This window comes from Sorghum bicolor, chromosome 3, assembly GCF_000003195.3.
Source record: "Sorghum bicolor cultivar BTx623 chromosome 3, Sorghum_bicolor_NCBIv3, whole genome shotgun sequence".
Classification (NCBI taxonomy): Eukaryota; Viridiplantae; Streptophyta; class Magnoliopsida; order Poales; family Poaceae; genus Sorghum; species Sorghum bicolor.
Genome location: NC_012872.2, coordinates 49,904,328 through 49,929,546, shown reverse-complemented (window position 1 = coordinate 49,929,546; position 25,219 = coordinate 49,904,328). Strand labels below are relative to the sequence as shown.

At 40.9% G+C, this 25,219-nt stretch overlaps 1 long non-coding RNA gene across 4 annotated transcripts; it reads left to right on the top strand.

The window, feature by feature from the left end:
* On the top strand, nucleotides 22,810–24,887 carry LOC110433315. 4 transcript variants are annotated; one of them, XR_002450694.1, is made up of 4 exons: nucleotides 22,810–23,031; nucleotides 23,115–23,315; nucleotides 23,419–23,946; nucleotides 24,590–24,887. It is a non-coding gene; the product is annotated as an uncharacterized LOC110433315 (long non-coding RNA). The 4 variants fall into 4 exon arrangements; XR_002450692.1 differs by having other exon boundaries at nucleotides 23,115–23,327; nucleotides 23,827–23,946; XR_002450693.1 differs by having other exon boundaries at nucleotides 23,115–23,327.

The window sequence follows — 25,219 nt, the reverse complement described above, 5'->3', positions numbered from 1 at the left end:
CATACATACATGCTTATTAGACTATGAGCCACATATTTACTTTTACTGCTTATGAGCATTGAGTATGGTCAAGCTGTGTAAACCCTTAGGAGCTTGTCATGCGGTTAAAATCAAGATTCACTTGCACGTTCACTCATACATGCTACTTCTACTCTGGAAGTACGCATCCACATACATCCACTCAATTTCATCTCCAGATTCACCTAAAAGTATTCTTCTCCTAATCCGGGAGAGAATAGCCAAAAACATTATCCTATTTTTGTTTTTCCCTGTGAAATAAATGCTCAGTTATCTTGGTTACTACCACTTGCTATATTATTTCAGGAGATGAGTGCTCTAAAAAAAGTGAGACGAGAGGTAAAAAGGGACAATTGTCCGACAGTAGAATTAGGGGTACAAGATACCCACCTGAGAGAAAAGTAAAAGAATATATAGAGCATCTCATTCTCCTCAAAAAGCTTCAAAGTGCAAGAAAGGTATGTATCCCCTAAAAAGAGCAAAAGTAGAATTAGACTTTCTCCATTGTTATCACCATCATCATCATACACCATTCATTCGCCACACATGCACATGTTGATTTGACTTATGGACTTGTTTCTCTGTGTAACAGAACTGTCCAATTTATAAGAATTCAAGTGAATTAGCGACCACGAAAGCAGTCAAGCCAATGGACTTGAACCCATATAAACCCGGTAGTCCGACGAAATCTCAAAAGACCTCGATTCAACCAACATACAACCAAGATCGTACATGATCAAGCATCGCCATCACAGATTACATACATTCATCACAGAACATAGTTTTACATCACATCGGAGTTTTAAAGAAAGTTATTACAAACCAGTTCAGTAGCGGAAGCAAAGTAGTTTTGAAACATCACACACACAGTTTAATTACATGCCAGTTCCATAGTCATCCCGACAAAAGCACAACCGAAGATAAGGAAGGTGATCATGCCCGTGATCTATTCATCGTCCGCAGCCGGATGATGACAGTTAGCACAATAGCCGTGATAGACGACATCATCTGCAACAGGGGTAAATAAAACCCTGAGTACGAGAATGTACTCAGCTGCTAGACTTTCCTGTCATATACCAGAAATAAAGTGACACCAAGGAGTATGCAAGGCTAATATTTGTGGACTGGTTTAACTCACATTTTGCGTAAAAGCTTTAGTTGTAAGTGACGCATTTATAACTTTTCAGCAGCAGGTTCATTACTTTCACAACTATCCACTAGATTAGCACCTATTCTAAACATACACTTGAGTACTTAAGCATCACAATAATAACCATATCGGGATTATCACTTTGCTATCAACATTCTCATCATAACCATTGAGTTCATTTAGTGAATTCTACGTTGCCGCTGCCCAAGTCAAGTTCTCACTATCCGGGAGAGACGGCGATTCGAATCGATTCCTATCCAGCTGGAGGGGTATTCCTAACACTCACCCAAGCATACTTCATGAGGGCAGCTCAGATCACCTTTAGCACAACTCCGGACCAAGTCGCGGGTCCGTCCAGCACCGCACCCCCAGGGACTGCCAATCTGCCAGGGCAGGACTCTAACCTGACACCTGGGCTTACGCCCTTGACTCCCCGCACATCCTTACTACCAACCAGGGTGCGCAATCATACAGAACGTGGTATCCGACCTGAGTTGCACTCGTAGGCTTCACGGTCGGAACGACTTAACCGGCGAACTAAGTGATAGGCATGCGTTCAACATGACACGGGGACGTACAACGATTCGGTCCTTAAACAACACAGACGGGGATAGATTCACACCCAAGACCTCCATGCCTTGTTGCTGCACTATCGTCATCCCGCTCGGTCTCAAGTTCATTATTAGCACACGATTATTTCCACGATAGCAAATATAGCCAACCGTGATCAGCATCCATCTATCTCTCGCAGGTGACAGGAAATCACCCGGCTTCTACCGAGCTAAGCATGGTTAAGCATCATTTCGATCCTGGACCTACTTAGGTAATGTATGAGGTGGACAAGGTAGTCATTATGCAGCAAGGGTGTCATATCAACACCTAACACTTAATGCAACAATACATAACCATAGTCAATTGATAGCTGGACATGATAACAAAATAGTAGGAGGCTTATAATGCTCCGGGGCTTGCCTTCAACGTAGGTGGACGGGCGGTGGTCGGGACACTCCAGCAGGTCCTCCTCCTTAGCTCCTCGAGGTGGCTCCTCTTGCTGTTCCTCCGGCTCGGGCAGCTCGTACTCCAGTACCGTCACTCCTTTGGGTACACCTATGTATGCATGACAAGGCGATAAACATAGGGAATGCACATAAGATGCAATATGTCATGATGCTGAGCAAAGGAATACATAACAAGGTACAAACATGAGCATGAACTCCTAAAATTAAGTGAATCACAGAACAAGTAAGTGCATACTTCTTCTCTGGTAGAGAGGCCAACTAGACAAGTTAATCAACCTTAGCTACTCCTACTTAGTCACTGGTTCCATATGCAGACCAACTAGTCACAAGTTTCAGTTATAACTTAAGCACCATTTGGCCAAACTAAGCAAATAGATACTTTCTGGAAAGCTTAGTAAATTGTCTACAATTCACTTTTAGATAACCCATAATGATTCCCAACCGAAATATGCTAAAACATCCAAAGTTGGCTGGCTGTCCTGGAAAATCCAGAGAGCAAGCACTTTGCAGCAGCTATTTGTAACATTCATAACTTTTAAATTACTCAACCAAAAGTCATGAAACTTGGACATGTAGTAGATAAGCAAGTTAGCTACAAGTTTGTTATAGACAAGTTTCCCAGAAAACATCATCCTCAATTAGCTCTTAAGCAATTGCTATCAGCTACACAGAATTGCTCTAGGAAAGCCATAAATAGCAAAAATAATATTTAACACATCTTAAGAATGTAACATTAGTTCAACCCAAAAGCACCAGTAGATGGAACATGTCTAAGAAACACTAGAAAACATCATGGCAAGGTCTAAACTCGTTTTTATTACCACCATTTCCATTTATTTAATTGTTAGGGTGATTTAATGAACATGCATCACAACTGCTCCAAATATTCTAAGAAAATTACAGCAAGCTACTTATGCTAACATAAGGTTACTGTACAATTTTCAGGACACTTGCACATACAGATGGTGAGATACAAAAATAACAAGCTAACAAGGGCATGCAAGGCATAAATTGGAAACCCTATCAAAAAGTGTCAAACAACATATTTCGGATTTTTCTTAGCTTTGTTTACACATGAGTACAGCACTCAGCAAGTGTCATCATAAAAGGAGCTATAATCTATTTACTAAAATTACCACAAGAAACCCCTATTTAAGCAAGAAATATTTATAACTTCATCATCAGACCTCCAGAAATCATGATAAATTTATCAGAGCATATTTATGCCATAAGTAACCTTTCTCTAAATTTTCATGGCCACCAGATCAATAGATCTCAAGATATTAATACCTCCTAATTAATCAAGATTGAATCATATCTATTTATTTCTGCAAAAACATGGCATGTTTCATATTTTTAATAAAAACTAGATTAAGACAAGAACCTAGCAAAATTGGAACCACACCATTTCGATCTGTAAAACTCAAGATATGAATTTTTCAAAAATAGCAAAGGATCTGCTACACAGTGACCAAAGATGTGAGAGAGAGAGAGAGACTGACAGGTGGGATCCCCTGACACATGGGACCCACGCGACAGAGAGACAGAGACAGGGGAGACGCTCGTCACCGGCGAAACTCGACGACGGCAAGGTCTCCGACGGACCCAAGGGCATCTACGTGTTCCTCTCCTCAAGACGACTCTGTTGACCTACTTCACTCGCGCTCTACTGGAACCTAGGGTGCTCGCCGTCGTGAATGGCGGCTCGGCGGCGCTGCGGGCGATACGCCGGCGTGCACAGCCAATGCCGTCCCGGTAGAGGTTCACGCCGAGCATAAGTGAGCCAAGGGAAAGCAATAGGAACAAGAATGGAGGAAAATGGTGGAGCAGAGAGGCCTGGCCACGTCGCCGGTGAGCTCGGGCGGAACTCCGGCGAGGGAGAACGGCTCAAAGCTCGGCAATGCCGCCTTACCCGTGCTCGACAGTGGCCAAGGAGGTGACGCCGAGGTAGAGGAAGCTCTGGCGAAGCTTTTGGCGGGCTGGCTTGGCCGGAGACGGCGAGGGAAGCTCGAGCGAAGCTGCCGTTCCGCGGCGGAGCTCGCCGAGGTGAAATGGAGAAGGGAGAGGGCGCTGGGAAGGCGAAATGAGGACGGCCGAGGCTCGGGGTGGCGTCGTGGCGTCCAAGTCAAGGTGTCGAGGCTGACAGGTGGGGTCGCCGTTGACGTACGGCCGCCACGGGTCCTCCACACGTCGGCCGGCCGACGACTGACGAAACTGAATCGCACGATTCAGTCGTCGTCAACCGTGTCTGAAACCCAAAGTTCACCGACGTTTTACTCTCAGCTCACTCGATGGTTTTGGCTCGAACTTGATCCTTTGGACAGAGCTACATGAGTTCTACAAGTTTGCTTACAAGATCACAGTCTAATTCGGCCTGGATTTCAATCTATAGAGCTCCCAATCACCCTATGTCGAAACTGCCGATTCCTAGACTTAGCCAAATTCGGCTAAGTGTAGAAACAGCACTGATTTTTGGCTTGTGAGCAAATTTTGAATGTGTTCCAAGCTTTTTCATAAACAGTCATCAACATAACTTTTGTACCTTATAAAATTTACTACAACTTTGTTTTAGGTGTCACAGACATGCAAGGTCTCTAACATTATTTTCATAAAACATCTTTACAAAGAGGTCTAGGGGGTCAACTAGGTCAATCTAGGGTTAACCATGACTTAGGGGTATTTTTGGACAAAACCCCCAACACAAACTTTGTTCACAATGTTATTGTAAACATGATTAAAGTATATTGGAAGATAATTTACACATGTATGCATTGGTCACCCATTACAGTCAGCCATAGCAAGTCATATAGCAATTCAATCACATAGTATATGTAGCAAATGGCATGTGATCATGGTATGATGCTCATGAGTGATCATGATGATGCTTATGTTGATGCAATGCTCATGGTTAACATGCAAGCTAACACTAGGAGTGTTACACTCTGGATCCATGGTTTGACTATGCAATAAATATCTTGTAAGTATGTATTATCTGTCTCCCATCTATGAGCTCCAGATATCAAAACCTTATTAGAGTAGGGTGAGAGAGAAGGCAATATCACTATGCCTCATACCACAAATACTACATACTTTGAGAGAAGGCATATATCATCACTGCCTTGGTGAGGATCCAGAAATACCACAAAAGAGAGATTTGAGAGAGTCATACAAGGAATCTCTGAGTTTTATTTGAAAATCTGCAAAAACTCCAGAGCTATAGCTGATCAAGAATAAGAGACATGGCACATGACTTGATCGTTCTATCTTTTAACTGCTCAAGACACAAGTGACGGTTGCAAGCCCCATGGTGAAAGGTAAAATGAGTAAGTTTTAAGTCTTAATAGTTTACTCTAACTTAGAGATGAGATCTTGCTTGAACGCATGTGTACTTTTAGGGCATGAAACCATTGTAGAAACTCTTGAGTCCATCCTTGCTCAGGGACGAGCAAGAGGTAAGCTTGGAGGAGTTTGTTGACGGTCCTTAAGTACCAAATATAATCATCAAATAAATAAAGAAAAGGATCCAAATGCAACCAACAGCCAGACTTAGGGTTTTATCTGACAGAATTCCATGAGTTTTGGCGTTTGTCTATTTCTACAAGGGGTTATTAGGAAATTTGGAGGAAAGGCCCACACATCGGGTTTACATAGAGATATTAACGTACCGCGCAATTTTTTATCATCTAGAAGACTCCAGAAGACACGGGAACGAACGGGAAGGTGATCGGGCCCGGGGGCGCCCGCCCTCCCCCTTAGGCGCCCGCCCTGTTGCAGAGACCAATCAGGTCCCGTCTCGTGGATTACGCTCCACCGACCTAAAGGATCAAGGATAACCATTCAACCAATGTCGGTTTGATCCGACGGCCCAGATTCACTTGAGGGGACTATATAAGCAGACCCCCTGGCCTCTGGAGGAGAACAAGTTCATCATAGAGTTGAGAGGTGCTCTCGAAGGATAACCTCTCCTCTACATAGACTTAGGGCTTATCATCCAATGTGAGAGTAGAATTAGTTCTTCTAAGTTCTACTAGATTGAGAGAGATAGAGTGGAGGTGTAGATCAGAGGAAGCCCGGCCTGTCGGTGTCTACTCCGAGGTTGTAGTTGCGGGATCCAGTCTCCTAACCCGAGCCTTGCTCCTAGGTTTCTTCAGTATTTCAACTTCTAAATTCTAGTAAGTTCTTGTTCTTATTGTTCTTTGGTTTATGAGTTTACTTTAATCTCTTCCGGTTGAGTTTAGAGTAATCATTGCTAGCGTAAACGTGGTGTTTGGGCTAGGGTACTCATAGATATCCCCTGACTAGCTGGATCGTGGTAGTAGCGAGAAACGTGACATCTCCGAGTTACCTTTGAAGCCCACCTCTCGTTAGGAGGATGGGTAGGGTTTATAGGTGCGGGTCGAACATCCTTTGTGGTGTCTAGATTCTGTGAGCCTCCCCAATAGAACAGTAGATCATCCTAACGAGACTACGGTTGTAGTCTTCTCTATATAGCGCTCACATCGAATCACATTCTTTGTAGCCTAAAGGGTAGTAGCAATAGTTTTGGTTAGTCAGATGCACGCTTTCTCCCAGTGGTAAAAATATAAATACGATACTCTAGATAACCTCCCGGATGAAGTGCTCACCGATATCCGTGCGCTTGCTGATCATTTCCTGATGGCGTTACCAAATATCAACATTCCCTTGAAGAAAGTAACATCGGCTAATATGATCGATTTTCTAAAGGAGCATATTGTTTACCGATTTGGTATTCCCCAAACAATTACTACCGATCAGGGTACTATGTTTATATCGGAAGAGTTCGATGAATTTGCAATCGGTATGGGAATTAAAGTGTTGAATTCTTATCCTTATTGTACTCAAGCTAATGGACAAGCCGAAGCTTCTAACAAAGGGATTATTAAGCTCATTAAGCGGAAATTTGAAGAAATTCTTAGAAGATAGCATACATTGTTGAATGAAGCTTTATGGTCATATCGGATGGCGTGTCATGGTTCAACCAAAGTATCTCCTTATCAGTTGGTGTATCGGCATGATGCGATATTGCCATGGGAGATTAAAGTTGGTTCCAGACGGTTGTTTTCTCAAGATCAACTAACTGCCGATGACTATACCACTTTGATGAAAGATGAGTTGGATGATTTGGCAGAGCATCGGTTGAGGGCTTTGATAAGCATAGAAGAAAATAAAAAGAGAGTTGCTAAATGGTATGATAAAAAGGTGAAAGCCAAGGAGTTTGCTGATGGGGATTTGGTATGGAAATTGATTTTACCGATTGGGACTAAGAGTTCAAAATTTAGAAAATGGTCTCCTAATTGGGAAGGTCCTTATCGGAGAAATCGATCTGCTCCTAGCAATGCTTATATTTTAGAAACTCTCGAAGGAGTCGAATTTCCCAGAGCATTAAATGAAAAATGTTTGAAGAGATACTACCCAAGCATCTGGGTTGATGCATGAATGTTCAAATGCTGATAACACTCCTATCGGCTAGATGAAACGTGTCTAGGATCATGCACAATGTTTAAAGTGTTGATAACAATCCTATCAGCTAGACCAAAATGACTAGAAGTTTTCTGAGAGTAGAATTGAACGAGTTGCCGATGAAAAGTTCATAGGTTCAGTAGAGTTTGAATAGCTGATATAGCGCACAGACGGATCTAGTTGGCCTCTTCTATTTCTCGAGTATCCTCATCGGCGGAGCCCTCTATCGGCTTCAGCTTCTTCTTCATCTACAGCGCTTTGCAAGCTTGGACATCTCTTTCTTGCTGAAGGGTTTTGAGCGCTTCAGGCAGCTGGCTTTCTTCTTGCTGAGCTTGAGTCAGGGCCTCTTCTACTTGTTTGAGTTCAGCTAGCAGAGCTTCTCTTCTTGCCGATAGATCGGAAATCTTTTGTTTTAGCTCATCCCCTAAGGACTGCATAGCGTCGATGCTCTTGTGGTTTTCATCGGTGGCACGCTTTACTTGCATCATTTCGTCTGCGAGCCGAGCGTGAGCGGCTCTATCGGTAAGGCGCTGAGTGGCCTTCTGATACTGGAGCTAACGACTTTCTAAGTGTGTAGCTTGAAAGAGGATCTCTTCGACATCAGCTGGAATCTGACCACGAAGGGTTTTGAACAGAGCTTTGGCCAGATCAGAATCGTCTACTAGCTAGGTCATGTCTCGATGCAACAGGGCCAACAAGTCTTCCAACTTAGCTTTAATCTTTGCCAATGAGATTCCTACTGCCTGAGAAGAGCTTGCTTCTTCGCCTTCATCATCGGAAATGTCGATGGCAAAAGAGAACAGGCTGTTTGGAGAGTCTTGTTCCTAAAGAGGGGAGAAGAATAAGTTACTCAAAGATCAAGTGTTAATAATATAAAGGCTAGAGATCAAATAACTTACTTGCTTCAGAGTGATTTCATGCCTCTGGCGTGGAGATGCAGCTTGTACTATGGTTTGATCAGCTGAAGTTGCCGATGGAATGACTTCAACTGAAAAGTTACAAAGATGATTATAGTTTATAAAAACAAATTCATCGGTAATAATTTTGTGATCAGTACTTTACCTTGAGGAAGTACAGTGATTGTGTGTTCTGGGGGAACGACCGATGATGTGCCTAGATCAGCTGGGTCAGCAATCTATTTAGAGACATCGGCTGGTGCTTCTTGTGGCTGAGGTGCTGGTCGAGGAGGAGAAGGTACTTCGTGTGTCCGAATTTCTGGTGAAGAAGGGGATGATGCTACCTGGATCGGTGACACTGGACGAGGAGGAGAGGATGGTGTTGTCTTCTGGTGCTTTGACTGGGTCTTGGTACTTTTTGGACCCTTTCTCTTGGTCGGAGCTTGGTTGGGCTAGGGGGCATTGACACTTGACGTTTGAGCACTTCTGGTCTTAGCCAATTTGCCAGATTGCTATTACAAACAACCAAAATTTCATGAGTAAAGATATAAAAGAATACCGATGGAATTTAGTAAAGGATAAAAATTACCGATGAAGTTCCCGTTGCAACCGATGTGCCCTGAAAGGATGAAGTGAGTGTGGGATGAATTTGGTATAAAATTGTTATTAAGAGTTTTACCTTAAAGGCTTGTGCTAGGGTGGCAGCAGCATCCGATGGGGATACTTTCGATCGTTTGGTTGTCTTCTTGAAGCGCACGTTCCGATGCATCAGGACTGCTATTCTTGGTGCATTATGGCCGATCAGAGAGATTGGGCCTGATTGAAGGAGTTCGATCGGCCTTCCACTCCTGCTGACTGTCGGTACTGGGTTATCGACCTGTTGAAATAAATAGAAAATAAATAAGTTGCTGATAGGATCATAAATAATAGAAGGATCGAAGTATCAGTAAGAGACTTACAATGTCATCGGGGACTTTATAGTCGGGGTCGATCATGCCGCGGTATGTGTGGGCTGATACGCTGAACAGGTGCTCCTTCCATTCTTCCCACCACTGTTTGTACAGCTAAATAATGAAGAGAGCTGGTACCCAGGCCGACAGATCGATGTCCGTCGTATCGGCATTTGGCTGAAGTTGGGCTATCCTTATCCATTCAAGCCCACTGGTTATGATCTTCCTTGGCTTCACCACATCGGCATAACAGAGTCTGATTGGCAATCGACCAAAAGCTAGTTGGTGAGCTAGTGCCGATGGGTTGTAAAACTCATAGGTGGGGTTGGTGTTTTTCCCACTGCCAAAGGTGTTCACTAGAATGGCCCTCGGAGTGATGATTGCCATCATTAAGTCATTATCCTTGTTGAGAGCATCGTTGAAAGGATGGAAGGTGAGCGGGAATCTAGTTTCTAGATCTTCGTAAGGCATCCATGCTCGTTGATCTTTGGTAAGGCCATCATATAAGGTTTGGAAAAATCGGCCAACTTGGTTTTCATTGCAGCCAGTGCCAGGGAATACTATGGCAGCTTCCACATCGTTGAGGGGTGAGCGAGTTGCCGACTCATCATCAGCTAGTTTATAATCTTCGGCAATGTCTTTGGGGAATTGCTGTGCAAAGAAATCAAACCGAAGACGTTTGTGCATGTGGACATTAAGCCACATGTTGATGAACCACCAGGGGGCCCCTAGGTTGTCGATGGGTTCGCCTAACAGGAGCTTCTCAGTCACTTGGTGGAGGAGGTGATAGGCAGAACCCACCAGGTATCAGCCAAGAGGGAATCGGCCACCATCGGCTAGCCTTTCTGCTGCCGATAAGTAGACGGAGGTTGGTCCTACTGATCGGCCACAGAAGATGAACTTATCCAGCCACATGTTCAGGAAAATGGCATGTTCCCTTTGACTGACTGGTCCTGTTCTCTAATACTTCTGGATATATCCTGACCAACCGCCGATGTTGCGAGTTTCTACCTTACGTGCAGCTTTACGGTTGAACACATGGTCATCATCGGCAGATGCAATGTCTAGGCCAGTGAGCATGAGCACATCGGCAAGAGTGGGGGAAGTAGGATCGTGACCGAAAAGGAAAGCATTGAGAGTATCTGACCAGAAGTATGAAGCGGCTATCAGTAATGACTCATTTCTATCCATATCGGCAATAGATAGCCTGATGCACTGATCTAGCTTGCGTTCGCCCCATTGTACTTCATTCGAGTTGCTGACTCTCAAGAGCCAATCCTTCCATCCCTTGGTGGAACTTGGCTAGGATCGGAAGGTGTCTTTCCACAGATCTAATGAAAAAATTTCAGCTTTAAAGGGTATCCTATTAGTTTCTGCGTTGATCAAATCAGTGGGATCTAGGTCACCCAATGGACCGAGGCATTGGAGATGAGGTTGCTCGGTGGGGATGACAATTTTTTCGCTCAATTCCTAAAGGTTTGAAGATTGGAAGAACAAAGAAAAAGAAAGAAAGAAAAATGCTAAGTAAATAGATTTGCAAAAGATAAAAGGTATGACAGAGATGGGAATAGATTAACCTCAGGGACGATGAAGTTAACAGCCATTTCCTCCCGGAGAAGAAGAAGATCGGAGACTTGAGGAACCGTTGGGGATGATTTTTGCTGGAGTTTTTGGGCTCTTCAACAATGCCGCCACCAGGGAGGTGGGTTTGGAGGATGCAGGATGATAAGGTGGAGAAAGAGTGCCGAGAAAGGAAGTATTTATAGGATAAAGTGAGCAGGGGCATTTCTAACTTATCTCTTTGCCGTATCCGTGAAATTCGAGGATGTTCAGGTGGATATGGTAACTGTTTGCATGGTAATCAAGGGATTGTGCAGGTGATTTGACAGCAAGCGGTCATGATTTTGGGAGATATTTTACTGTGTAGGATCTCCTGGTCGGCTCATCGGTAGTCCACTCTAACGGAAAAGTTGCCGATGAACAGATGTTTGGGAGATTCGGTTCGAGAAGTTGAGGGATTCGAGGTGCATGCTAGAAACCCGGGCTAAGGTTGTTTGGATTTGGTAATTAATTGCTGTCAGAAGGGAGTAACTGTGGAAAGACATCATTACTAGAGAGAATTTTGGAGCATTAATGATTTTATACTCTGAAATTGGGGGGCATGTGTTGACACCGTTTTTTGACACGTATCGAGACAGATAGTGGGGCCTGGATCGGCAGACAAAAAAGTGATGACCCGATGGGTTATGATGCCGATGACAAAACAGCAGAATGACTAAGTCCAGGGATGATGACTGATCTGTGCCGATGGCCGATATTGATGGTTGCCGATACCGATGGAGGGTGATTTGCCGATGATAGCAGAGGAGGGCGTAGGACTTGCCGAGAAAATGATGACGGTGCACCGACCGCCTAGGGTGGATAAATTAATGTTTTCCATAGTTATTAGAGTTTGTTTTGTATACGGATTTCGTCTGGTTTGGAATTAGAATCCTAGTCATGTCTGATTGTAACTCTTTTAGACAGGGTATTAATATAGACCCAATAGCAATGTAAGAAACACACAATCAATCAAACACAAGTTTTTACATCTATTCCAACATCTACTTTTCGACGACTTCGTCAACTTGCATATTTTCTTTTTACTTACGAGTTCTTAGGAATTCAACGAGTCAAACTCGGCGAGTTCTCAAGTTCCGCGTGAATACCTCTTGGCCGTGGCATCCGGGTGTATCGCTGTTGTCGGGACCAAAGTATTCGAGTTATCACCTTCGTCGGTTGTAAGGTCAAATCGGCTGGCACGCCTTAACATTGAATCGGGTATTAGCCCTTTGTGTTTGCAGATCTACTTTTGCATCAACAAACATATTCACCAATCTTGAATTGAACTTTCACTTTATAGCCAATCTTGATATCTCCTGAATCATTCAGCCACTGTACATGATATGGATGAGGGTGTCATAGCAGCTTCAAGCCAAGTTTATCAACCATCTCACAATTAGCAAGATTATGATAGCTCCCTCCATCAATAATCACCTTCACCACTTTATCATGCACCTTTGCTCTAGTTTGAAATAAATTGTGTCACTGCCTATTTTCAGCTTCTTTCATCTGAACACTCAAGATTTGAGTCACCACAAGAGTAGCACTATGCTCAAATTCACATCCAATGTGTTCCTCATCTTCATGGGCCTCATCAACATGTTATTCCTCAACTTCCTCTTCACTAGCTGATTCAAATTCTCCATTATCATTCACAATGATCACACAATTATTTGGACACTCCCTACTTATATGCCCACAGCCTCCACACTTGAAGCACTAAATTCCACTACTCTTGGAAGTGTAACCCACTAAAGTAGTGTTTGATGTTGCTGGTTTTGAACTTGGGACAATAGTGTTCTTTCCACTGAAAGTACCCTAAAAATTAGATCGTGAGCCTCCACTTGAGTCTTTCATGGTGGACAGTTCAGCAGCAAACTTTGTGATTGATTTGCTTCCTCCAGAGAAATTCCTCATACCAAATGACAAGGACCTGTTGCTCTTAGTATCTTGCTGCAATTGACGTTTAGCTTTTGTTGCTTGATGTACCAAATCAATAAGATGACAGTATGGCTGAAAACTCAACAATGCGCTGAATGTTGCGATGCAGCCTAGCCATGAAATGTGCAATAGTTTGCTCTTCATCTTCATACACATTGGCTCTAATCATAGCTTTCTCCATCTCCTTATAATACTCTTCAACAGAGAGACTTCCTTGCTTCAAATTCTGCAATTTATCAAAAAGATCACGCTGATAGTGCTTCGGCACAAAACAAATTCTCATTTCACTCTTCATTTCTTCCCATGAGGCAATAGGATGTCTTCCATCTTCTTCACGATCACTGAGGAGCTTCTCCCACCATATCAGAGCATATCCTTTAAATTCCAGAGATGCCATTGCCAGCTTTTTCTCTTCTAAATAATTATGCAAGCGAAAGATTTTATCCACTTTCAACTCCCAAGTGAAATAAGCTTCAGGATCAGACCCACCATCAAACTTTGGCATGGTAAACTTCAGTTTTCCAAGCCTCTCCTCATGATTGCCTCCTCTACGATGTCAGCGACCATATCGATATTGAGAATGATTATCATCATCCTCTTTTTTAGATTCTTTATCATCATGATTTCTTTCACCTTGACCTCTTCCTCTACCTTGGTTCCTCCTTCCTTGTTCTCTTGTTCTTCAACTAGCAGCACTTTTATCACTCATATCTCCATCTTCACCATGGTTGCTTGCACCATCATGAGGTTGGCGACGTCCCCTGATCTCAGCCATAAAGTTCTGAAGATCAAGTGTCAGCCAATCTTGCCTATCTTCTAGACTTTGCTTTAGTTCATTAAATTGTGCTATGGTAACACAATCTTCGATGTCCACTCCACACATCTTCCTGTAAGGTTAGCTAAATATAAATAATTTGTATTTGTGGAATATGAAAATTTGGTTGCTCTCATAACTCACCTCTCTAACCATCAAAGCTCTTATGAATTCCTCTGCTACAGATTACAAAGAAAATAAATATGTGGTGACAACTAAAAGTGATGGCGAGGTGAATACAAGAACAGAGAGTACCAATTAGGATGATTTTTATGTGGATCCTGGTGAGAAGTAATACACAAGGAATGTAATCTAAATTCTAGTTGTTGTAAAGTGTAATACCCGATTTTAAGGACAAAACTAGATATACACTATATGTGAGTCTTAGAAGCTAAATCTCACATATAGCTACAAATAAGGGGTAATATCAAAAGACAATACATAAGTATATAACATACTTAGTATAAAAGAGATAACCTTTGATAGCAAACAGCGGATAGACAACTCCAACTTCGGGTATTAACTCCTCTCTACAGGATCCAACTGACTGGTTGATCACAAGCCTAACACATCTCCTGAAGTGTGGGGAAATAGCAAGAGTGAGTCTATGTCGAACTCCACAAGTATAGCAACTAGATTGTATGGGTCCCACAATCTGAAGATCAATGTGACATAAATAATGTAGAGCACTAAACAATAAATAATGAGTATATTAACACACAAGAATCATCACCCTTAATGTAGATGTCCCCAAGGCCGCTCCTGACCATGAGGTCGGCTAGTATACTAGTTTTTAACACTCTGCAGAGCTTGTACATCTTTACCCATGAGTCATGATTTACCCTTTCGCCTGAGTCCCGTCGACCTCTTAACCCACTACCAAGGAAGGTCGCCAGGGATCACTATGAAGCCTTTCAAAAGTTTGTCTTAGGGCCGTAAGGTTTCCTTGGCGAGCAGATATAGATACCTCCTTCCGAATGGCACAATGACGCGCAGCTTATACACATAGAGAAGGGGCTCGCACTATACCCGTGTCGGTTCAGCCCCTCTAGCGCCCTTTCGGGTAAAACCTCTAACAAGCTAGAAAAGGTCTTCATACTGAGCTAAAGCCAGAGCCATTATAGCCCTCATGGTTGCACTGTTGTCCTAGATGATCACGTACAGATAAATCATTAAGTTGCTAAAAAGTCATTTTTATCATTTATTACTTTACATTAATCTAGTCACACGATCATGGTCACAGAAATAAAACTCAAATGCTATATTTGTCTTAATCCAATTGCTCTTGCTGATCCTTTTAGTTCTGCTGGTCTTACTTGTTGCCAAGGCTCTGATCTTGATCACTGAAGGACTCTTGATCACCACGAGTTGCTCACCGACTAAACTCGACATCGATCACCAACACACAAACAACCGGAGACAAACATACACAAAGCAAACAAGGCTACAATTAGAACAATACACCAATTATATAAAAACAGTATGAAAAATTTATAAAAGGATTCTACGCATCACTACGAGCACACAAGCATAAAAAGCACTCTAGTCGGAGCTACGGTTCAAAAGAAATGACTACAATACTTTTATATTATATTAAAGAAAAACCTTGTATATGCTTGATTTATTATTTTAATTGAGCAAAACTATGTAATTTGGATCAGATTAGGTAAAACATAATTTAATTCAAAAGCTAAGCTAAACCAACTCATATTTTATTTATAAGCAATATCATATAGTTTAATTAAGTTAAACTTTATTTTTGCAAAAGAATATTTTATTTATACACGAAAGCTACTAATTGAGTTTATCTCACATGTAATGTATTTAAACTAAGCAACTTATAATTTATAAATACATTTTCTTAAGCAACTAATTACATTAATTTTTACTTATAAAGTATCGAGGTATAAAACCTATATCGCTTTCAATTGTAAATCTGATTAGATAAACAATAATCAATTTAGCAATTAAATTAATAAAATAATAAGCACGTAATATGAAAAACATTAGCACTACTGTATAGATCTTGTTGTGTCTAACTCAACTTAACCAAGCCAAAACCTTCATAAGTAGTGTATTTCTATAGTATTTATGGATTTATTTTTCTAAAAGAAAACGGCCACAATGCTTGTTTGACGTCATGGTGACGACATCGTGATCTCATCAAGCTAGCAAGAGCGAAGAGACACAACCAGACACGAAGTAGATGTAGATGTGCTCACCATTAAATCTTCAGCCGGCGAAGAACAACATGATCAATTTGGATAAGATCGAAGATATATTTACTCCTCTACTCCCATAGCCTTGGATCAGTATGACGCTAGTTGTAGAGGACCAAGAGATAGCAGACACTGTCATCGGCAACGGCGTGTGAGGAACACAGAGCATTGCAGAGAAGAACAACGCTTGTAGGCTTGTAGCTTGGCCACCTCAATGCCAAAAGCGACACAGCAGCAGCGAGGCCACAGACGGGAAGCATGGTGACGACGTTCATGAAAGGATACTCGTGAGCCTGCTCTAGTCAATGGAGGGGCTGGCGATGATCACAGCAGCGGCGTCCGTCTTGCTTGTTGGTGAAAAGAGGCCGGCATGGCATATTGGCAAGAAACTAGCGGCGGCAACAAAGCATGGCAAGGGAAGTTCCGATCTTTCGGGTGTACGGAACGGCGGCGATGGCAACAGCAGGTCAGCGGCCGTATGGGTTGCAGAGGGCTGGGTGTAGGGTGGCCGGCGGCTGTAGCTGCTAGTTAGGGCAGATGGAATCGATAGAGTATGACGGTGGGCTTAGATATGATTTCTAGATGCATCGAAGAAGTATATATATATAAGTTGAAGTCGATAGGGTTTAGACTGGGTTGGAATCGAGCTAGGGTTTATTATTTTTGACATATTTAATTATTTTCAGAATTAATTATTTTTATAGATAAAATATCTCTAGAAAAGTCCAAAATTATTATTTAAGCCACGACAGAATACTTCGAAAGCTCCAAAAATCCAGAGAAAATTATCATAGATATTATGGAATATGGGGATCCCAAATAAAATATTTGGAGCTTATGATAAGATGATTTGGAGCATCTAAAAATTAGATTATGCTCACAGAAAAGTGGGAACCAGTTCTAGAGAAAAAAACTGAAAAATTGTCGATGGGTTTGTAGAGATTGATTGACGAATGAGGAAGTGAAAGAAGTGATCTGGGTGACAAAGAAAAGATTTCTTTGGGAATCTTCCAATCAAAACTTGAGCTGAGAGACAAAGAATGTAGAAAAAGATAAAGGCATGTCATAGAAAAAAGACCGACATACTAAACGTATTTTAAACATTTTGCTCACTCTCAACATATAAAAGAAGCAACAAGCAAACATCAACTCATATGCATCAGCATGTATGCACAACAATGTTCCTAAGCCTTATGATAAATTTTATTTTAATAAAAATATTATTTTTCCTACATTGATGAGCATAAAATAAAAAAATTTAATTATTTTAGCTCTATTTCCAAAGAATCAAATTTTGGGTTGTTATAAAGTTAAGTAACAATCCAAACTAGAACTTCCCTACTTAGTGCTGATCATAAGATTCGAAGTATATAAATAGATCACACACGCAAAGAAATTTCAGAATTGATTCAAATAAGGAGTATGATTGGGATGCAAGTGTTTAATCAGACCCAACCAAAATTTTGCACCAAACAAAGATTACAAACTGGTTGCACAACTTGATACTTTCAACACTTGTGCACATAAACCAACTAATCTTTCAGACTTTTTCTCTGAACCTTTCTCAACTTTTTTTCACTTTATTTTTTTTGCACTTTGTTTTCTATTTTTTACACACTTTTTTTCCTTTTTATATAGAACTAAACAAAGAGATCAGATTATGAAACTTGCACAACTAAAATAGAAATAAAACAACAACCAATAGCTAGATAGAATCAAAGTTAACATAAAAGATGATATAGGCTATAGAGATTTCTTTGTGGGGATTTTTAGATATAAAAGAGGCACAAAGATCACGTGAAGGATAAATTATTAGCAACTAAAACAAAGACTCTAATGGACTGCGACTTAACCGAACTCACTAAAATAACAGATTGAAACAAAGGTCTAAACAATATATTTTTCTAGCCTTTTTGGTGGATAGGATGATGCAAAAATATATATGTAGCAAGGGATAAAGTTCCTACCGTGGCAACCGATGCTTTGATACCAGATGATGTGATACATTGTCCCGGTCTTCACGACATAGGATGAACACCGATAACTAGCTAAAGAACAACCGGAAAACTTGCTACAAGCAGCGATAACTAGTACAACCTAACAAATAAAACTCAAAGCCAACCACTGCCTTTAACCGACAACCTGAATTGAGGATTCGCCCAACCACACTCTCAAAAAACCAACCAACACAACCTACAATCAATCAAGAAATATCTTGAAGGGAATAGGAGCACCAATTGGAAGCGGATGAAACCGCCGCTTCTGGAATCCCGCGAGGAAAATACAAGAGCAAGGGGTAGAGATCACTCTCTGAATATTTGTCAGCACACAGCTAAACAAAAGGGGTTCTGTATTTTATTTATCAAAAGTCTAACATTACAATGAGTTTTAGGGGTATTTATACTAGCAACAATCATGCTAGATAGATAGAAACACGAAATAGAAAAGCTAAGATAGACTATGTGAAAGGGCCTCTGCTTCGAGATGACTTCCTAGAGAGTTCCTGCATGGTTGTTGGTCTTCGGTACAGTCTTTAGTGTTTTGGCAATAACTCCACCTTGGAACTTCTAAATGACGCATGGCTAGATGCGTTGGAAAGATATCTTGATAACCTTTCACACCATGTGCAACATGCAGCACGAAAAAATGTAGAAGGGTACAGTTTTGCATGGGAAGTTAAACATCATGCTGAGTGTTGATCTTCTGACCAGTTTGTATTCACGCTGTCATATCTCGACGAAGGTGAATCCAATTCAGGTGCAACCATTTGGGCTTGAAACTAGACTCGACAAGCTTTTCAACAAGTTCTCATGGGCCTTTATAACTTTTGTGAGTAAAAAGTTATGAAGATTTATTTGCACTGGTCTGTTCTTGACTCTACTGGTTCGTCCGTTTTGCTAGTCTGTCTTCTGGGTCTTACACTGGTCCGTTCTTCACTCTAGTGGTCCAATTTGGTAGTCCATCTTTAGGGTCTAATTCATCCTTCTCTTCTTCTATATATCTGAGTACAATCAAGGTACAACACTTAGGTAGTATATAATTCTCATTAATGTTAAAATGAATCTCACAAAGTAGCGCGTGGACCTCTTGTTGTAGCTTCTTTGCACGACTACGTGTAATCGGTCCATTGATGACTTGAGCTGGTGTCGGTGTAGGTAAAACTTGAATGGGTGTAGCTTGACTTGGAGCTTGTGACATCTTGCTTGGTGGCGTGGTCATATCAGATTTCGCCTAAGGGGATTTGATAATCGCTTAGCTCAAGAATTCTCCTCTTTATAGTATAGCTATCTATCCTAAGTGTGATCACTATTTATGGTGTCTTGATCACTAAAACCAAAACCAAAACCCTAAGCAGTACCGTTGCCTTGATCTCCATAGAATTTTGTTTTATCTTACTTCTTTTCCAAGTTGAGTACTTGATCACCTTGTGGTCATCACCACCATCACCATGATCCTCTAGCTCCACCACTTGGCATGGGACTTATCATTTCATGTCTACACACTTAGCACAATGATTAGTCCCTAGGTTTCATCAATTATTAAGACCAAACTAGGGCTTTCACCTATCTAGTGTCACTACTGCTTTTTTCTAGAGAGTTGTGATTTTGGGAGGATTGGTTGGGATGGTCACCACCACCTTGTTTGGTGCCCATTGGATGACTGTTGGAGGGGCACCGACACCTAGTGTCCGGTGGCGCACCACCATGTTTGGTGCCCCCATAGAAAGTGCTCCAAAGGGATAACGACTCTATTTTGAGGTGGGGGTTATAAATAGCCCCCTTGGCTTGCCATGACTACTCTCTTGGACCCCTCAAAGTGCTGAGATTTCATATTGTGAGCAAGCAAATACACTTCAATCACTTCTACACACTACAAGAAATCTGGGCTTCTATGACGATTACCAGATGACAGAACACCTATCTGTCATAAACACAGGTTGTTTATGACGACTGTTTAGTGGATGACAAAAGTTTATGACCAAACTGTGTCTTCGTCATAAACAACGTCATAGCATCTAGCTGCATGAGATTTATGACGTTAGATTGTGACAATAGTTAGTTGTCATAAAATATAAATCTATTATAATTATTTTTAAAATATCTTGTTATCCCACATGGCCATTGGTGCACACTATCATATGTCCTAGGTGAATTATTTCCGTCCTAGTTAACTCCTAGTCCCACGTAGGATTGGAGGAAGAAAATTTCAAAAGAAAACATCAAAATATTGGTATTTGTGATGATAGATTGTAACAATAATTGATCATTATAAATATAAATCTATTATAATTATTTTTTAAAATATTATGTTATCCTATTTAGTCGTTGATGTACACTACCGTATGCCCTAGTTAGATGATAGATGAAAAAAATTCAAAAAAACACCATAGTTATAGCCCGGTTGGATAAAAAAATAATAAAAAAACACAAAAATGTCGGCAGCCACAAGTTTTGAACCAGCGACCTGCCACCATTTCATCCTCAGCCAACTGCGCTAGCCACTGAAAACCAAGCCCTTTTTCCGCTAGAGGGGAGTGTTCGACACTTTTTGTATTCTGGAGTTTGGATGCTGGCAAAAAGAGATCCGAAACTTCGCATCTCAGTCTTTTGACCACATTCGCACGCATCAGGCTGCAGGTCCGCTGCCTGCAGATCCACGCCCTTGACTCTGCGCCGGCCAAAATCGCATCCCTTTCTCCACGATGGACGCCGCCGGCTAGAGATCCACATCTCCAATTTTCAATTTAGTTTTAGCTTTAGTTTTGTTTATTCATTTAATAGGTTTTTAATATGTATTTTTTGTTTATTCATGACTTTTGTAGCTGAGACCATCTAGGGTCCGGTCAAAGTATTTTTTCAGAAAAATATAATGTTTGACTTGGTCAAACTAGGTCAAACTAGCCAATAAAAGATCTCAAATAAAAAACTTTTGAATACAAAGGAGTTAGACCTCACCAAGGTGTACCATTGATACATAGTACAATTTTGCATTTAGAAAATTTCTAGTAAACTCTAGTCACATTTTTCAAAAACCCAAGGCGTGACTTGGTCAAACCTGGTCAAACAAGCACTAAATGACCTCAAATGAAAATCTTTTGAATACAAGGTAGTTAGAGCTCATAAAGATACACATTCTATACATAGGACATTTTTACATTTGAGAAAGTATTTGTAAACTCTAGCCACAATCTTGAATCACACATAGACTTTATGAAACCATATGCGGGACTTGCGGATTTAGAACTGCACTTTCATAACGCTTTGTCAAATGCAAAAATGTCCTATGTATCAAATGTAGATCTTGATGAGTGGAACAAACTTGCTATTCATGACTTTTCGAGTAGGCGCCGTCTAGGGTCCCGAAAACGTGAGTATAGCCGTGAAAAATTGAAATTTCAAAATTTGAGTGGTCCAAATCCTCTCAGATGAAAATTTGACCATTACACCAAATGTGTGTCTCGATGATCTGGACAAACTTTGTATTCATGACTTTTGTAGGTGGGACCATCTAGGGTCCGGTCAAAGTGTTTTTTCTGAAAAATCTAATGTTTGACTTGGTCAAACTAGGTCAAACTAGACAAAAAAAGACCTCAAATGAAAAACTTTTGAATACAAAGGAGTTAGACCTCACCAAGGTCTATCTTTGATACATAGTACAATTTTGCATTTGGAAAAGTTCCAGTAAACTCTAGTCACATTTTTTGAAAACCCAAGGCGTGACTTGGTCAAACCTGGTCAAACAAGGCACTAAATGACCTCAAATGAAAATCTTTTGAATACAAGGTAGCTAGAGCTCATCAAGATACACATTCCATACATAGGACACTTTTGTATTTGAAAAAGTGTTTGTAAACTCTAGCCACAGTCTTGAATCACACATAGACTTTATGAAACTATACGCGGAACTTGTAGATTTAGAACTGCACTTTCATAATGCTTTGTCAAATGCAAAAATGTCCTATGTATCAAATGTAGATCTTGATGAGTGGAACAAACTTGCTATTCATGACTTTTCGAGTTGGGGCCGTCTAGGGTCCCGAAAACGTGAGTATAGCCGTGAAAAATTGAAATTTTAAAATTTGAGTGGTCCAAATCCTCTCAGATGAAAAGTTGACCATTAAACCAAATGTGTATCTTGATGATCTGGATAAACTTTGTATTCATGAGTTTTATAGCTGGGACCATGTAGGGTCCGTCAAAGTGTTTTTTTCTAAAAAATCCAATATTTGACTTGGTCAAACTAGGTCAAACTAACCAATAAAAGACCTCAAATGAAACTTAAAGGACTCAAAATATATTGTTATGTCGATTTCAAGAATTTTCTAACTAAATTTAGTTATTATTATAATTATCTGTTGAATTACCATAGAATAACTATGATAATATCTAAAGTTGTTTAGAAAAATCTACATACTTGCATGTCAACGTGATTTTAGTGTATAATAATCCCATAAAAAATTCAAATGATTTTAACAAAAGGGGTAAACTCATGTAAAAACTGTGATTTGTATAAGGATCATATATTATTTTTTGTATTTTAGAACTAATTAAATCTATTTCTACAAAAAATAAAAAAAAACAAATAACCCAACAACATGATGAGAGGTCGGCCCAATTGTGTTTGGCCCATGATCTTATGGCCATTGATTTGCGATCGGACGGCAAGCAATACTCTCACGCTGTATAAATATATGACAAACCCTAGCACTCACTCCCTCCCACCCCTCACCAGCCGCACCCACCGCACTCCTTTCTCGGAGTCATGAAGTCACGAGTGCTTGGCGGTCGGGATCCGGTGGCCTTGGCGGCACCATGGAGGACCCTCCATGGTGGACCTGTGGAGGTAGACTATCAGGATCCGGTGGGTCTTGACGAAGCATCGAGGAGCATCCATGGTGGACCTTTGTGGATCTATGGAGGAAGGAGATCTCTTCGTTCAGGGTTAGTACTCTCCCTCGTCTCTCCGCCTAAATCTCCTTTGGCTTCAATCACCGCTGATCCTTTTCATCGCTTACCTCATCTAGTTCTCTAGGATGGCGCAGGCACTAGCATCTCCAGACGGTGGCGCAGGCCCAGGCGCTAGCACGAGCAGAGGAGGCTCCGACTAGCAGAGGCGCAGGTTTGAGCAGTAGTAGCTCCGACCAGTGGAGCAGGAATGGGCGCAGGGTAGCTCTGCTCACATCATGATTGGTTGAAGCATGTGATTTGGTGTCGGCGGCCACACGGTGAGATGCATGGTGAGTGATTTTGTATTTGATTTTTTATTTGGCCTGGTTGCCTATGAAGTCTTTGACAGATTGCTTGACTAGTGCTTTGTGTATGGTTTAGTTTGTTATGTGCTCACAGACATTCTTTAGGGCGCCAATTGGATTCAATCATCTGCGTGCAAAGATGGAAGGTTTGTGATGAATGTCTGTGAGCATATAACAAACCACGCACATGTCTGCAAGGATTTGTTGCTCGACAGCTTTACACTGCATTATTAGTTCTCTAGAAACCTTTTGGAGTATCAGATCCGTGAGATTTTATAGTTGTAGGATGTATGTGCTTGTTGCTATGATTAAAGAATCGTCTGAGAGAAAATTAGTAAATAATTTATGCTTATTGCAATGATTTTTTGTCTCTTGCGCGTGAATGTCAATAATCTATTCTAAGTGTTCTGCATTTTTAATCCACTATTTCTGTAACAAGCAACAACCTGATGAATTTGACATGTCCCTTTTTTTTTTTGCTAAGTGAGGCTTTGTTACTAGGGATGTGGGCAACAGTATGTTACCAACTGGTGATCTGGTGAGGCGAGGTCCCGTCCTGATGGCTGATCTGTCGTCCCCAACTATAGTGTTCTGATCTGTTGAGGTGAGATAGTCTCTAGTGATTAGTGAAGTCCTGCTGGCAACTCTAAAATACTTCATTTTATTGCTTCAGTGCATGTAGCGTTGCTCATCTTTAGTTCTGCTCCATGTATATAGTAGAAGTGTTGTGTATAGCCATACCATGTATGTACAGGACAATCTGAAGTGTTGTGTATAGCCATACCATGTTATGGGTGGCCCTCTGATTAAACTATCTAATACAGAGAAAATGGCCTCCACATGCCAATATAATTATTTTCACAGATTTGGTAGCCGACTACCTGCTATGTTACTGGTTCTTTGTGTGTATTAGCTTAGTTTCACTATATGTTTGCTTAAGGATATATGTGGTTCTTATTGCATTGGTGAAGCATTTTAGAGTTCCTTGCTATGCTTGTAAGCTTCTTGTTGTTTCTATGACAATAAACAGGCTCACACTATATTATTTTGAACCCTGCTGATTATTGTTTCTCTGGTTGCATGTTTATCTCTGAATGTTCCACCTATATATTAGCTGTAGCAAACTCTGAAGTATATTAGCTGTAGCAAACTCTGAAGTTTGCTCCGAGTCTTTGAACTCTTTTGTACCGTAGGACACTGCTGCAGCTACATAGCATACTTACCCTCTTACTCTTTCGTTTCTGTAGGTCCTGCAACTGCAAGGTATGCAACAAAAGCTTTAGTTTACTCGAGAGTAACACACTCTGCAACAACAGCTTTAGTATTTGGTCTTTGGAAGTTATAATCAAGAGAAACATGAGCCTAGTCTTTAGAGGTTATACCTGTTGTGCAGTTTTTTTACTTTAGTGTACACCATTACTGAGTTGCAACGGGTTGTACCTTGGGTTTGAACTTGTATTCTCTTGTAAAGCATTATTTATGAATTATGAATGAGAATTATGTATGGTTATTGTAATTATTTAAATGGTTACATGGTTTATAATATGTTATGATTTTTAAATGGGCTAGCCCAAAATATGGGCTTAGAATTGTAATGTTGGGTTGTGATGAAAAAATAAACATCAATTTGTAGATGGGCCAAAAAACATTTGGGCCAATTGGGCTAGATGTAAATAAAAATAAAAAAGACCCAAATGTGAATTGCCACGTCATCTGCCATGTCACCTGTCATGTCAGATGTGCCATGTCATTATACACATGGCGTTATTTTGTTTAATTTGTTATGACGAGTTTAGTCTCGTCATTACATCGATGACAAGAGAACTATCGTCACTATATCAATGAAGAAGTCACTATATCAATGAAGAAGTCTTGTG